Source organism: Pholcus phalangioides, unplaced genomic scaffold (genome assembly GCF_987345545.1).
Source record: "Pholcus phalangioides strain wild (caught in Gottingen) unplaced genomic scaffold, Ppha-v1.0 ptg000022l_1, whole genome shotgun sequence".
Taxonomy (NCBI): domain Eukaryota; kingdom Metazoa; phylum Arthropoda; class Arachnida; order Araneae; family Pholcidae; genus Pholcus; species Pholcus phalangioides.
In genome coordinates, this window is record NW_028301615.1 from 21,232,015 (window position 1) to 21,244,884 (window position 12,870).

Below are 12,870 nucleotides of genomic sequence, written 5' to 3' on the forward strand. Positions count from 1 at the left end.
CCTTTGTCTTAAACAATATTTGGTTTTCTTTTCTTGACAAGAAAGACGAACACGTCGAACAAAGCCAAGTCAAACGATGTCTTCAAGGAACAAGAAAACAACCGAATCAATACTTTTTTACCATATCTTATAAATAGAATTCCGGGATAAGAAAAGAGACGTCGACGTCCGTCACGACAACGAGTACTTAGACGGGAAATAAAAATACAAAGTTAACCCTTTTTCCCAGTTTCTTGGAAAACACGTGCCATTAAAAAAAAACAATATGGTATAATAAATAAATAAATATATAGGCCGGAATAGAGAGGGAAATGACCAAAAAAAACGTGGCCAACCGGCCGGCCATTTTGGACAGACATCCCAAGAGAAAGTTGGAAGGTTTTTCGATTTGGTTTGTTATTATTATCATTCTCCTACGAGTAAAAAATTCAGATGAATCTCACGTTTCGGTCGTTGTCTTTACGCCGCGAGCGTCGTAATCAGTGTGTTGGCAGCTCCTTTCCTTAAGACTTGAAGCCCCCGCGCATAAAATGAATACCGGATAGTGGGGGGGGGGGGTTAAGTACTTCTTGTAAACGTTGGAAAATAATAGAAGGACTTTTATTTTAATGACCTGCTAGAAGGTTCTTTTTTTTCCCCCCCTCATGAGTGACGCGTCCATGAAAATCAAACATGGAGTGTCTATTGTGTCGCTTGATGCACTTGAAATATATTTCAAGATTTTTATTATTTATTATTATTATTGCATTCAAAGGAGAATGGAACGTTCACAGTTTTAGGATCAGAAAAGGTCTAAAAATATCATCTAATAACGATATACAGCCGATTCCCGTTTTAACGAATACCGTTATAGCGAAGAAAATCTCGTTTTAACGAAATCTTTTGTGTACTATCTCAATTAAGTTTACGTAGAAACGAAATAATATAATCTGGAATTCCTTTATAACGGAGTTTCATTATTACTAAGTGATTTCCCCGGTCTCTTGGAGTTCGTTATAACAAGATTCAACTGTATCGAGCCAATATTACATGCTAGATCATGAGTTATCGGTCCCGATTTAAATTTGATTCGTAGGAGTGTGGTTTGTTTTAATATATTGTAAAGTGAGTTCGAGAATCCCTGGCTGCAAGTGGATTCTTGAGCTCATTTCATTTCATACCGTACACCGCCCAGGCTCTATCGACTATTCGAAAGCCCCATCTAGTACATTTAGGAGGCTTTGCCATTCTTGAGCTATCGGTCACGACTCAAATTTGATTGTTTGGGTCGTACCAATCCACTTGCAGCCATTTACTTTTGACCTAAGGGTCCCGACAGTAACTTCGCACGGCTTCCGGGATGGGTCGTAGAAATCCACTTACAGTCCTGTTAGAAATGCATTTATTGCTCGCCTTTCGAAAAATAAATAGTCCCATGGGACGCAAAGCCGATTCTGTGGTTGCTTTCGTGTCGTGGCTGAAAAAGGTCAAGAACCCCCTGTGATAGTATGCCAACTGTATGGGGTGTTTTAATATTCTTTTTAATACCTTAAATCTTATCAACAATAATTTTCGCTACGCGTATTCAATAATGGTTTTTTATTTGGTCTAAGAATCGATTAAAACGTTTCACTGGTTAACCAAAAATTTTTTTACCGATTCCCAGACCTAATAAAAACCATTATTGAAAACGCGTAGCGAGAATTATTGTTGATAAGATTAAGATCTTAAAAAGAATATTCAAAACCTCCCATAGTTGTCATAATATTTAGCATGTATCTGGAAAGAACGCATGTATATCCCTAAAAATACAAGACAGCTACAACAATCGGGGGGAAAAATATATATATATTCGAGTCAATTCCACAACAAAACTTCAGTAAAACACTCTCAAAAAACTGCCCCACGTCATTATTCTCCGATAAAGTATTAATTATACACGCACAAAAACAAAAGAAGCTTCACACGATAACGGAGAACAAGATCTCGTCACCACTCGATGGAGTAAATGGCTGTTTAATCTCTGTGTTCTCCCATCCCCCTCCCCCGTCCTCCAAATTTTCCCAATTACTGTCAAACCATCAATGACGTAACATCATTTGCGCGATATTAAATACCGATTAATCACGTACCCATCGACGACATGCAGTGACGTGTCACCCATTTCGGAAATTTAAATTAAAAAAAAAATTAATAAAAATTTATTTTTATTATAATAGAAAAACCTGTTTGGATTCATATTTAAATGAATAATCATTTCCAGCAATAATTGGAAATTTTATGCTGTTCGGGGACAGCATTTGAATGAATTATACGCAAAAGTTCGTCCAAAAAAGAATTATAATCCTATTAATAATAATACCACTATTATTAATAAATCAGCCGGAGGATGTTGGTATATAAAAGCCGCGATTATTGGATATAAAGTATGAATTGTTATGTTTTTATGTAATAAATATTTATATTTTAATCTTTCTGATTTATTAAAATATAAGGCACTTATTAATTATTATTAATAAGTGCCTTATATTTTAATAAGTGCTAATATTTGTGTGGTATTTATTACCACACAAATAATTAATAAATTATTTGTTACAACTTATAATATTTATAAGTGTTAATATTTATTACCGTTTAAATTTTTTTTCATTTTTGCATTACATTTATTCATGCGCTACCGTAAAATAGTGTTCTGTGTGGTTTCTGATATTTATTGTTTAAATAATTGGTTATATTTGCAAACGTTAAATCAATAAACTTATTTCTATTTTGGAAGCAAGGGAAAATATTTTCTTATCACAATGTAAATCTAATTAAATATTTAAACACACCTTGATCAATTTAAATTTTTTAGTTCTTGAATTACACGAATGCAGTGACTGAATAATGTTGCTATAGTTAATAGAATTTTGATAACACGTCACGTGTGCGTTAAGAGAAATAATTTCCTTCTAATATTCCTTTGGAAAGGCACTGTGTTTTAGCTTTCCGGAATTTCATTGTTGTGTTCAAGCCAATTTTTCGAAGAAAAACATTGTTGTTCGCAGTATTTTTCAAACACCATTGTTGCTCAAGTTATTTTTAAAATCATTGTTGTTCACAGCATTTTTGAAAAATCAGTGTTATTTATTTCAGTTTTCAAAAATGGTTATTGTTTACGGCATTTTTCATAAATAATTGTTGTTCACGGAATGTTACAAAACCCATTGTTGAAAAGAGCCTTGTCTAGTACTCATCAGAGCATTGCACAAAGGACTTCAACTTATGATGCTTTCATTTTTCATCAAATAACGTTTATCAAGTGAAAGACTCGTGGAAAATTTGATTTATCACTCAATGTTTCTCCACAACACTCACTGCTAATATCACCAAAATTGATCTAGAGATGATATTAAAGGATCGAAAATCAGATAATGTTAGTAACAATTGTTATCCACCATCTCAGAACCATCTGAATATCAACTGATGATGTTCAAAATTTTAAAGAAATATTGGCGAAATATTCGATCTGAAAGCAAAAACTATTCCCTAAATAATGATTCTTTACAAGTGTTTTCCAAAAGCTCTTGATAGACTGCTATAAAAACTGTTCATAGTCTGTTGAAACTTAGAGAAAACCATTTAGTGTAGCGCATCTTACGAAACACATTGTAGCGAAGAGCTAAAAGCAGTTTAGCGCAGAACATTCTACAGAAGCCATTGCAGCTTGTAGAGCATTCTGAAAATGACGTTGTAGTGAAGAGACTTTATAAGATAAAGTATTCTACAGAAGACATATAACGTGTCCTACAGAAGACTTTGTAGCGTAGAACATTCTACAAGAGACATTATTGCAAAAAGTATCCTAAAAAGACATTGTTGCAAAGAGTATTCGAAAAAGTCATTGTTTCTCAGAGTATCCTACACAAAGACATTGTTGCAAAGAGTGTGCTTGAAATAGTTAAAATACAGTTTTTGCAAAGAGTATTCCAAAAAGACATTGTTGTAAAGAGTATTCCGAAAAGGCATTGTTACGAAGAATATCCCCAAAAAACATTGCTGCAAAAGACTATCTTAAAAAGACTTTGTTGCAAAAGTGTCTTAAAAAGGCATTAAAACGGAAACAATTCCACAGAAGGGATTGTGGCGAAGACATTATAGCATTGTTGTACAGAAGGCATTACAGCTACAGTCGCAAACAAAAGATATTCTAGAAAAGAGCATGCCGGAAAACACATCATAACTGCATGCGACAAAGGTAATTGTTAATCGTACCGCTTCCCAAAAATTCTAATAACTAACACTACTTTTGAAGTGAATTTTTCAACCAAAATCACATGTCATTAAAAACCAATAAATCGACATAGTCAAAAAATCCACAAGCCAACTTATCTCATCTCAAACTAATTTATATTCCAAATAATAGAAGCGCAAATAGAATAACCGTCTGAATGGCAACAGATATGGCCGTCTGCTCAATAAAGAATTAATACAATCGAAAATACACCACAGAAATAAAACCCACAAACACTACTTAAAAATATCACTCCAAAATAACCGAAACAAAAAAAAAAAAAGTGAAAAAATTCCACATTTATTCAACAGAGGGCGCTTCAGAAGGTTAGTGGGGAGAAGAACAAAGGATAAATTCAGCAGAACCAGCGAATTACACGCATCTCAACTTAAGTAGAAACTAATAATAAGGAAATAAAAGAAGAAAAACGGAATTTTTATTCGCCCACTTAAATTGATAATAGGATTAGCACAAGACAAATAAATCCAAATAACAAAAGAATGTTATTTTTTCCAACTATTATTGTTATTATTTATTACTATTTATTTGTTCTTTTCTTCGAAATTCAATTCAAAAGATTGTTTCCTCGTGCAAATATAAATAAATAAATAAAAATGAATGAATATTTTAAGAGGACGCGCATTTACCGCCTTTACGGGTAATATTTTCCGCAAAATAACATTCTCCTTTGTTAGTGTAATTTTTTTTCTGCGTTAAGGAAATTGTTATAGCGCTGAAAAATCTCATCTAAAATTTAACACCGAATTTTCTTGTTTTTTTCCCCTCCCCTTTTAGGAAATTGGAGATTCATCTCGTAAATATATATGCATATATTCTGATCTCTTCCAGAGAGATTAAAGAACATGGAAGAAACATGCATAATTTATCGATCGATGAAATTGGCTTTTCACCATTTGGACATTTAATAAATAAATAAATAAATAAATGAAGATATGTATTTGGATATGATGTTTCAAGACGGAATTTCGAATATTTGAAATTATTCAGAGAAGTGTTTTTTAAAATCGGTTTTGTGTGTTTTCCGATGAATATTGTGAGATTAGATATTTTCTTTGAAAAATTCATTATTTATGACTATAAGCTCTTCGGTAAATTTGAAGTGCTTGTTTTTTAATTTTTTTTTTAAAAATTGTTTTGTCGTTACAATTATCATGGTTATGAAGTTTCCTTATCTTATTCCTGGCCAAACCGGGCATTGTATGAGAAAAAAAGAACTGTGATTGAAAATGTGAGTTTTGTATGTGCTGCCATCTACGTTTATGGACTTGACTGATTTTTTTTACTGCGTAATGAATCGTTGTTAGGCATGTTAGTTCAACTCCCCCTATTTTTTGCAGTTTGATTTCTGAATTGGACACTGATTCATAATTTGCCATAGTTTGAATCTTTGGAAAGAATACCGATCCATAATTTGATATATTTTGATCCATTTATAGGACACTGATTCCTTATTTGCCAGATAATTAATCATTAATAAGACATTCGCCACAAATTTGCTGAAGTTCGTATCCTGAAAGTGGTATTGGTGAATATGTATTGAACATGGGTACATATTCATCAATGCCGAATTTGTCAAATTTGGAATTCGGTCTGATTCATAATTTATCGAAGTTTGAATCTTAAATGATTCCTAATTTAAGAAGTTTAAATCATTAATTGAGAAGCCAAAGTTTGAATCATTAATTTAACATCGATTCCTTATTTGCCAGAAAGTGAATCATGAACGGAACATTGGTCAACAATTTGCTGAAATTCGTATCCTGGATGAGACATGGATTCCTAATTTGTCGAGGTCTAAATTCTGCATGAGACACTGGTCCCTAAATCACCGAGGTTTGAGTCCTGACATTGGCACATTAGTCCACAATTTGCTGAAGTTTGAATCATGAATGGGAACACGTGCCCATATTCAGCAATGCCGAATTTGATAAATTTTGAATTCTGAATGATACTGATTTCTAATTTTTTCTAATTTAGCGAAGTTGAAATCTTTTAAATCTTTTTTTAAATTTATGGTTATTTATTACACTGTTTCCTAACTTGTCGGAGTTTGAGTTATTTATAGGACACCGTTTACTCATTTGCCAGAAAGTGAATAATGGCGTATACTGTTCAACGATTTGTTGAAATTCAGATTCTAAATGAGACACTCATCCTAAATCTGCCTAAGTTTGAATCCAATCCTGACGGGAACACTAGTCCATAATCTGCCGATGTTTGGATCCTGAAACTAGCATATCGGTCCATAATTTTCTGAAGAAATTTGAATCATGAACAGGACACGGGTCAGTATTCAGCAATGCCTAATTTTCCGAATTTTTAATTCTGAGAGAGACATTGATCCCTAATTTATCAAAAGAGTCAAAAAATGGGTTACTGACGTTTTGCCAGAAAGTGAATCATTCATAGGTCACTGACTCAACTTACTGAAATTCAGATCCTGAATAAGACACTGATCCCAAATTTTCAGAAGTTTTTGAACCGTAAATGGAACACTAGTCCAAGATTTGCGGAAATTCGAATCCTGATTGGCAGAAGTTCTGATCCTGAATGGGTCACGATCAAGTAAAACTATTTACAATGGACTTTTTAAAATACATTCGGTATTCGTTGTCTTAACTATCACGTGTCGCTGCAACATCAACCAATAAATACCACCGAAAAAAATTCAACAACAAAAACTTTGATGCAAATAATGTCTTTTCAAGATAATGGGAATTAAATAATGCGAAATAATAAAAAATGTTCGATACGAATGACGTCTTTTCAAAATACGCAGTCATAAATGAATTCCAAAAAAAAAAACAAACACAATACAATTCACCCATACTGAAAAAACACTGCGCAATATTCTTTTCTAGAATTCCAATACTTGCACAAAATACGTTCATTATTATCGTATTGAATACGCTAAATATTTGATTCATTCCAGGTACAGTATTTTATCACAAGTTTTAAGTTGCGCCATCTATATTAAAATAAAGTTGTAATTAATGAAGTACTTTAATCATCCCACTTATTTTAAATTTGAACATGTTTCAGTTTTTCAAATACAAATACAAATACAAATACAACGCCACAACAGGCAAAATGCCCAACGAGGTGGCTGATAAAAAGATGCCCATAAAAATATGGTTGTCATATGTTTCAAAAATATTCTTTTTGATATAATTTAAAATAATAAACAAATAATAAATAAATATATATATACATAGAATAACATATCCTGATTAACTGATTGATTCATCATCACCGAGCCGAAACCGCTGAAGCTATAAATACGAAGTTTAGTCAATATTTTAATTTTATATAATGTAGAGAATCACTAAACAGAGATTTTTCAAAACTCCACATCTACTGGAATCACGGGGAGGGGGGGATTCAAAGGTTATATGGGGCATCGCTGTGCCAAAATCGCTGAAGCTATAAATATGAAATTTCTCGTCCGTAGTTTTATTTTGCAATGTAGAAACTCACTAAGAGGAGTGATTTTGCGAAATTCATCTCTAAGGGAAGTCATAAAAGGGGAAGGGTTCAAAGGTTATACGGAGCAATCATCGCTGAGCCCAAATCACTGAAGCTATAAATATGAAATTTGGTCAGCATTGTATTTTATGGTATAGAAATTCACTAAAATGGGATTTCTGAAAATTCAACCCCCGATGCGGTCATGACGTGTCCAAATGTTATATGGGAAAAATCATCGTCGAGTAATTTTCAGATTACCAAATCCACGCGAGCGAAGCCGCGGGTAACAGCGAGTAAAGCATAATTTCAAATGTATCTTAAAACGAAATATCTTTTAAATAGATAATATAATATATATTTCTCGACTTTAAGAATTTTTCGTGGGCCTAATTTTAAATTTCCTAATAATTATTATCATCAACGATAATTCTATAATCAAGTGACTCCAACCTAATTCCCTTACAACTCTCAAGAGCCCTTCACAGTCGAAATTTTATCAGAGCATAACATTTGGAATCTGGTGAATAAAGGAATTCCAACAAAATAGAGTCTTCATGGAATTACAGGAACGCTATAAAAATTGTAATTTGATCTTGTGAATTCTTAGAAATTGCTAATCTCTCTCTCTCTGTCTCTCTCTCTCGGTCTGCGAATTTCAGTTTATGTTCTTAGAAAACTAGGTGAAAATTCCGAAAGGAGAGACAAAAGGGATTCCCCGTAGAGAGATCTTACGCGCAGTAAATGAGATTATTTCTACCTCAGGAAACAAAGGAGACAGAAAGACAGAGTATTGAAATCTTGTTATCGTCAAATCCTTTAAACTGTAAAAGGATAACTGCAATGGCAACCAACTGCTGCTAATCCATCTAACGGCGCGGGGACAATGGAAAGTTTGGACCAATGCCAGTGTCCGTTGTGTAAGAGAAAGAACAGAAAGAGAGATGCGTGTGTGTAGTCTGTGAGAGGAGGAATGGCTTCTGGTGATTTTTGCTGAATCGAGTCTCTATACAGTGTGTCCTGTAAGTTCTAATTCGGCCTTTATTTCGTGAACCGTTCATCGTAGAGGTATGGTCCCAGTTAAAAAAATGCTCAAAATGTGTTCAGAAATCACCCCGTACCAGTTTTGAGGATGAAAAAACAGTGTCATAAAATAAAAAAAATCGATATTTTTATATGACCACCCTGACTTAAAAAATTCTATAAGCAAGTTATTGCCCAGTCTCTTCTGAGGCAAGAAACATTCCACGTTCTTAAGTGCGATATTCGCTGAGGTATTTGAATTAAAAAATTGGATAAAAAAGTTATGAAAGAACAGAATAAACGAACAGACGATGCCTCTTTTCCTGATTTGTGCGGTTCTATCCCAACTTTTTTCCGATTTTTAAATTCAAATATATATATTGTACTTACGGAATATTGTATTTAGAAACGTAAAATGTTTTTTGTTTGCCTCAGGAGTGACAGGGTAATAATTCTCTAATTGGGTTTTTTGAAACAGTGTGCTCATATAAAAATTTAGATTTTTTTTGTGATACACTGTATTTTCACTTTTATTTTTAAACGCATTTTTCGCATTTTTTTTAAAAATTGAAACCATGCGACGAAACCATACGACACTGAAACTCTACGATGAATGGTTGATGAGATAAAGGCCGCATAAGCACTTACAGGACACCCTGTATACTGAACAATGCTGCGAAAACGATGACCCTCTAAATAATGTTCTGAAAGAATGTTTCCCTAAGAAAAAGTTGAAAACAAGACTCTTTAACAATGCTCTAATTACGATTAATCTACAACAATTCTCGAAAAACCAGGATTTATAAAATGACCATTCTTGAACAATAGTCTAATAACAATGAATCAGCAACAATGTACAAAAAAAGGAAAAAGAAAACAAAAACAAAGCTGCAACTGCTCAAAAACAAAATTTTCTGAAATATTTACTCTTAAACATACACACAATACTCTTCAACGGAGAATCTCGAAAAAAAAATGAATCTGTAACAATACTTCGAAAACAATGAATCTGTGACAATACTCCGAAAACAATGAATCTGTGACAATACTCCGAAAACAATGAACCAGTAACAGTGCCGGAAAACAATGAACCAGCAACAGTGCCCCCAAAACGTTGAATCAGTAGCAATGCTCCTGAAAAAATAAAAAGATGATTTTCCAAAATAATTACTCTTCAACAATCTCCAAAAAAAACTCTTGCAATGCTCCTAAAACAATAAATTTGCAACAGTGAATCTATAACATAGCTGCGAAAATAGTGAATATCTAGCAATGCTTCGAAAATAATGATTCTGTAACACACTCTTCCACAAACAAGACAATCGAAAAAATTTCTGAAAACAACAACACTTGAGAACAACACTTTAAAAATACGACTCTCCAACAATGCCGAAGTCTAAAATCAATCCCTTCAACTCAGAAACAAACAAAAACATTCTTTAAAAAATTCCGAGCCAAAATAAGCTCCTTAAAAATTGCGTAACTTGAAATTTTTGTTCGCATTTTTCACTGAATATTCATAGCCACGAATATATGCACCGTGCTGATCAAAAATTCCCAAACAAGTAACAATAAAAATGCAAAACAAATTCCAACTAACGGCAAAAAAACACAAAAATAACCAGACATTCAAATAATCATTCAAGTTTTCTAATCCAAAAACTATTTCCAAATTAAGAATAATAAGCAAATTTCTTTTGTTTTTTTAAAATTTAAGAAAATAAATTCGAACATTCAAAACACATAAATTGGTTTTATCTCAGAAAAAATAATAAGCATTTATTTGCTTTTTCACAAAAAAAAAAAAAAATGCCGTCATTTTTACAATTTCCTAATTTCCGTAACATCTGCATTTTAATAGGAAACTACTTGATATGTTAATTCTGGTTTTTCTTCATTTTTCGTCCGCGAATATTTAAATTATTTTTTTCCCCTCTTCTCCTTGTTTTATAATGTTTGAATAAATTTTATTTTATATTTCGGCATTTTTTTTTTTACGTGAAAACCAAAAAAATAACAAAAAAAACCCAGCTGTCGCGGGAAATAAGGAGAAGACAAAAGGCAAAATTATTCGAACATGTCGGAGTCGAGTTTGTTCAAATAAAATATTTTTCAAAAAAAAAAAATTGGGAAAAAAATACATATAAGAGATGCCATGTTAAAAATACATAAAAAAAAAAAAAATTCTTTTATCATTTTATTTCATCTTCACCATTTTTTTTTCTCTCTCCCAGGGATCCGTGAATTTCGCAATTTTTGTTCCCGAAATTTTTTGCTTATTTTTTTCCCGAAAATTCTTTCCAGTATTTTCTTTCTAGAGCGGAAAAACTCTATATTTTCCTCCTCCAGATGTCACTAAAATGCTTCTTGATATGTCTTATTTCATATTTCAAATATATATTTGACTCTTCAAGTAGATGTCTCCGGAAAGACAATTTTTTTTTCCCCCGTATATTTTGCGAATTGAAATTCAGTTTTTCGTTTATTTTTTTTTTCCTCGACTTTATAAAAGTTTATGTTATAAGAAAAATATTTTATTTTATTTTATGTTTGTATTTTGGCCCTCATTTAATAGAGATTTATAATTTACGTTATTTTTTAAAAATTTTTATGCAGTTAAGTTATTCAGTTACGAACACATTTGATGTTAGAGATAGTGGTTTTATAGTTGATTAAAGAAATTTGCGGAACTCGTTTGTATTTCTTAGAATCAGGGCCGCTGTTATCAGACGCGAGACCCGGTGCAAAAATAATTTCGGGGCTCCTTAGCCCGGATTTAATATATTTTGCGGGTAATGGGGATTATAGGCAGACAAATATACAGGAATGCAGAAAAATATCTGCTCACACACACTAACAAAAATTCAGATTTCACCATAAAAAATCCCAAAGGAGAAGTGTGCCTCTTCAAATATTGGAGAAAAGAGTTTTAAATACGGATAACCCGTTTTACCCGCATTTAACGCTGTTTTTTTCCCAATTGTTGTACGTTTTTTTGAATTCGAATGAATATTCCACTTAAGAAACATGGGATTTATTTTGTTGGCATCAAGACAGACAGGGTAACAACTTTCTAATCGGGTTTTGGGGCACACGGGTACTGTGGAAAAGTTATTTTCATATTTCAATGACTATACAGCTCCTTCAATATGAATGATGTATTTGAGTTACAAAAACTAACGGACAACGCTGGTTTCCCAAAATTGTTTATATTCTTGAATTCGAATATCTCAGCGCATAAGGTACTTAGAAGCTTGGAATTCCTTCTATTGGCCTCTTGAGAGACAGGAAAACAACTTTCTAATTGGAAGTTTAAGGACAGGGGTCCGTATCATAGACTTAAGATATAAATAGACCGCGCACGCTATTCATAAAACTTGTCGAACGTGAAGAAAAGATGAGCAGTATTGTCGGGGAAAGAACAGGTTCTGCGCTATTACATTTGGCGCGTTTTCGCAGAAGCTAGGATGTTGCTGTAACGAAATTTGACTCAATTCGATCAAGTTGATGAAAACTTTCCTTCATTTTTTCAATGAATTTCACTCATTTTTATGTGAAATATTTAGGGAGTATCAGATTTGAAAAAATAAATTCTATAAAATAAACAAATATTGGAAAACGGAACAACGTATATGTTGTAAAGCCTAATTCATTTATATTTTTAAATATTCTCTTCATTCACTTTGTCGCTTTTAATTTCGAAAATTTATTTATACTAGGGGTTATTAAAACAAAAATATATCTTTCCAGAACATTACAATTACTCTATATACTCATAATTAATGTATAATTAATTATAATGCATCATATTATGTTATGTAATGTAACACATTCACACTCATACCATATTCAGTCATGAAATAATATTCAAACAATAAGAAAAAGTTTCATTTCTAACATTCCTGAAAAACCTTTTATAACCTCATCACACAAAACTGTAAACACTTACATAATATTTCAGGATTAAAATAGATTTTACTCAAGAAAATTACAGAATCTCATCATCAATTTCTCTAAATTATAAGAATTAAAATTCCATGTAGAGTATATATGTAATAATTTAAAGTGTGTATATATATATATATATATATATAATATTTTAGGATATA

The 12,870-nt window shown here is 32.3% G+C and overlaps 1 protein-coding gene across 2 annotated transcripts in view; it reads right to left on the reverse strand.

Annotated features, from left to right (window-relative positions):
• The window catches only part of LOC149069992 (uncharacterized), a 210,982-nt gene that overhangs the window by 82,560 nt on the left and 115,552 nt on the right, over window positions 1–12,870 (reverse strand). The gene's annotated exons all lie outside the window — the stretch shown is intronic.